The following is a 4,609-nucleotide window of genomic DNA, read 5'->3' as shown; positions in this document are numbered from 1 at the left end:
CCTAACAAGTCCATCCTGCTTCATCCATATCTATCAGTTCCCACTATGCTAATAATTTCTCATGAACTTAAATCCATATCATCTTAAAGTGATGTAATGTGGGGCTGGTGCTGTGGCATAGCAGATAAAGTTGCTGCCTGCAGTGCTGGCAAGCCATATGGGTGCCAGTTCAAGTCGTGGCTGCTCCACTTCTGAACCAGCTCTCTGCTATGGCCTGGGAAAGCAGTAGAAGGTGGCCCAAGTCCTTGGGGCCTTGCACACATGAGAGATCCGGAAGTAGCTCCTGGCTTCGGATTGACACAGACCAGCCATTGCGGCTAACTGGGAGTAAACCAGCAGATGGAAGACCTCTCTGTCTCTGTCTGTCTGTCTGTCTGTCTCTTTCTCTACCTCTCCTCTATTTGTGCAGCACTTTCAAATAAATAAATAAATCTTTAAGAAAAAAACCTGATTCATGTTATTATTTATGTGTTTTAGAGGCTTTCCAGATGTTGATTACATGTGCCATGGAAACCCATTAAAATGCAAATCCTATAAGAGGCAACCCTTATAGGTAAAATCCAGTGGATGTGTTGAGAAAAACACACTAGCAATACATTTCAAAAAGCTGTAAAATGTTATAAGTTGCTGTCAAAAGCTAAAAATCTGACAATGACTCATTATGTCATTTAGTACATAATGCTGAGAAAATCAGAAGTATTTGTTAAAACTTCTGCTAAAATGCACTAGATTTATAATTTTTAAATGCATCTTTCCTAGATATAATGCAGTCCTGTACTACTTTAGAGTATCAGAAATTTAAAATGTTGGACTGGTGCTGTGGTGGAGCAGGTTAACACCCTGGACTGAAGTGCCAGCATCCCATATGGGGGCCGGTTCAATACTCAGCTGCTCCACTTCTGATCCTGCTCTCTGCTATGGCCTGGCAAAGTAGTAGAAGATGGCCCAAGTCCTTGGGCCCCTGTACCCATCTGGGAGACCTGGAACTAGCTCCTGGCTCCTGGCTTCAGATCAGCACAGCTCTGGCAGTTGCAATCAATTAGGGAGTGAACATCAGATGGAAGACCTCTCTCTTTCTCTCTGGCTCTCCTCTCTGTCTGTAACCCAACTTGTAAATAAATAAATAAATGAATCTTAAAACAATTAAGAAATTTAACATGTGAAAGGTTTTTAAAAAATGTATTTCTTTATTGTGAGGCAGAGTTACAGATATAGAGAGGAAGAGAAAGAGAGGTCTTCTATCGACTGGTTCACCCCTAAATGGCCAGAATGGCTGGAGCTGGGCCATTTGGAAGCCAGGTGCCAGAAGCCAGGAGCCAGCAGCTTCCTCCAGGTCTCTCACATGGGTGCAGGGGCCCAAGCACTCAGGGCATATTCCAGAGCTTTCCTAGGCCATTAGCAAAGAGCTGGATTGGAAGTGCAGGAGCAGGGACTCAAACTGGTGCCCATGTGGGATGCTGGTGCTGCAGGTGGATGCTTAATCTACTATGCCACAGAGTGGGCCCAGGGAAAGGTTTTAGGAAGACATCTTTCATGTAGACTAGGCTGCAATATTGCAAGGTAAGGTTTAGCTTTTATTTCCACACATCAGTATTCATCTTTTAGCAACTATAAATACTGAATATCATACATATAGCCATAAATATAGGTAATTGCAGATTTTGTTGTCATTCTTTCTAATTCTTTTTTTAATGTCTCCTAATAGGCCATCTTATGGATTATTATATTGATGTTACCTGTACACAACCATCAGGCATTTCCACTGTTGAATGTGTTTATGTGTACAGGTAGTTTTGTTTGTGTGTACATGAATGCACATTTGATGGAGATAGCAGACAGTAATACTGTGAGAATTCCTAATGCTGATTTTAAACTTTCTGTCCTCTGCAGAGATGGCTGTCATTGAAGTAGACCACAGGGCCCCTTTTGCTGTTGTGAACTGAAATGTAGATTAAATGATAGATGTGTCTGTCACATCGGAGAAATACTTCTGAAAAAATCGAGCCTATTTAAGCACCTTGATCTACATTTTCAACCTCCACAACTCTGAGAAGTAAAATTCCATGATTTACATCATATTTTCTGTGGTATTTTCTTAACAAATTTATATATCCTCATTTCTGCCAGCATTTTCTGCTGTCATCTAGAAGGTCCTTGTGAGTAGCAGAGAAATATAGAAACTAAAAACTGTGATTTTAGATTACCAAGTATCTACTAACACAAAAAAGATATCCCAGAAGCAACCTACTACCATCCTCCAGGACCCAGAAAAAAAAAAAAGGAATGAGTCAAGATGCAGGGCAGTAGAAAAAAGTGAATAATGAAAGATCACATCAGAAGTAAATAAGGAAGGGTTTGATGCTGTGGTGTAGTGGGTTAAAGCCTTGACCTGCTGTGCATGCATCCCATATGTTGCTGTTAGGAGACCAGGTGCTCCACTTCCAATCCAGCTCCCTACTAATGCACCTGGGAAATTGGTGGAAGATGGACCGTGTTCTTGGGTGCTGGCACCCACATGAGAGACTTGGAAGAAGCATCTGGCTTTTCCAATAAATAAATAAATCTTAAAAAAATAGAAGCAGTGTTAGCACTGTTGGAAAAACAGACACATAGTTCAATGGAAAAGAATAGGCAGCTGAAATTTACCGACTTTTCTACAGGTAACTCCTATTTAACAAAGGAAAGAAAACAAACAGGAGAAAGAAGAATCCCTTTCGCAAATGGTTTAAAGGAAAGTGATTATCCATATGTAGAAACCTGAAAAGATACCCCAACACCTTATACACTATGTAAAAGCAACTCAAGGTGAATTAAAAGTCTAAATATAAAACCAAAAACTAAGTAAACATATGAGAAGCTGTAAAACATTAGCATAGACAACAGTTTTGGGTCAGATTCCAAAAGCACAAGTAACAAAATAAAATATACAAATTTGAGCATATCAAATTAAGATATATCTTCACAACAAAGTAATCAACAGAGTGAAGATACAATGGACAGAATGGCAGGAAACATTGAAAACTCTGACTATGACAAAAGATTGATAGCCAAAACATACTTATATAGAACTGGAAAAACTCCAAACAAGAAGCAAAATGTACAGTTCAGAAATGGAGAATGATCTGAATAGATGTTTCTCAGAAGAAGAAATCTCAATGGTCAAGACATAGATGAACATGCCCAATATCACTAGCCATTAGGGAAATGTAAATCAAAACCAATAGCAGACTCCATCTGTGGGAGAAGACAATGCTTGGGCTTTCATTTGTGCAACAAGTGGGTTTAGAGGACCCTGTTCACCATTAGAGGGCAGAGTCTACATGGAAGTAAGGAAACCTTAATGTTTTCCTAATGGGCTTGTTAACTTCTTGACCAATGCCTATTACATTTGCCACAAACTTTCCAGTCTCACTACTTTCCTGCTTCTTCCTCTTTGCTGTGGCTTGAAAAAACAGTATACCTTCTATATACGGAGGATACTTTTGTTTTGTTTTATTCCTTCTGTCTCATGATGTTCCTCTAAGAAATCACAACCCTCCAAGTATTCATTCATTTATGCAGTCTGCAGTTTTCATGGGCTACTACATGGCAAAGTACTAGGTTAAAGGAAAGGTATAGGTCAGGAACTGAGCAAAGTTCACAATGATGAAGCCATTGGGGAAATGAACCTGATGGAAGACCTCTCTCTCTCTCTCTCTCTCTCTCTGCCTCTCCTTCTCTCTCTGTGTAACTTTGATTTTCAAATAAATAAATAAATCTTTAAAAACTAACTAAATATACTAATAACTTGGTGGCAACACCTTTCTATCAGAACATGTGAAGCACTCAAACACAGTTTGTCCCAGAAAGTCAGCCATAGTTTTCAAGGGCATGTCTTCTACTCCATTTGTGGACACCTCTGTGTGGCGTAAGGGCACTTATTTCTTCCCTTCTTCTTTCTTACCACTCTCACAGTTATAACTTCTATCGATGCTTCCACAGACCAGTCTCTATGAAATTGTAGAACTAATATCCTCCCATGTCAAAAGTGTCATGGGTTTAAACACAGAACCCAAAATAAGACAAGTAACTGACCTTCTTATTTACACAGTGTGGAAAGTAAGATTCTCAGTGGATCACTGGGTAACTGTAAAGTACTGCGCAGAGAAAAACTGTAACTTATCTGTATTTATGATGCTGTAATTCTCCACTTTATGCATACTCAGATTAAATGAGCTCCCGTTAGTGGGCAGCACTGTTGCATAGTGGGTAAAGCTACTGCCTGCAGTGTCAGCATCCTATATGGGTGCCGGTTATGATCCTGGCTGCTGCACTTCCCATCCAGCTCTCTGCTGTGGCCTGGGAAAACAGTAGAAGATGGCCCAAATCCCTCATCTCCTGCACCCACCTATGAGACCTGGACAAAGCTCCTGGCTTCTGGTTGTGGATCCAAACAGCTCCAGCCATTGATCTCTGTTTCTGCCACTCTGTAACTCTGCCTTTCAAATAAATAAATAATTATTTAAAAAAACAGCTTCATCCCAGAAGAAGTTCCTGGCTACTGGCTTCAGACTGGCACAGCTCCAGCTGTTGCTACCAATTGGGGAGGGAACCATCGGATGGAAGATGT

This window comes from Oryctolagus cuniculus, chromosome 18 (assembly GCF_964237555.1).
Source record: "Oryctolagus cuniculus chromosome 18, mOryCun1.1, whole genome shotgun sequence".
Taxonomy (NCBI): domain Eukaryota; kingdom Metazoa; phylum Chordata; class Mammalia; order Lagomorpha; family Leporidae; genus Oryctolagus; species Oryctolagus cuniculus.
Note: the sequence above shows the minus strand (reverse complement) of the source record.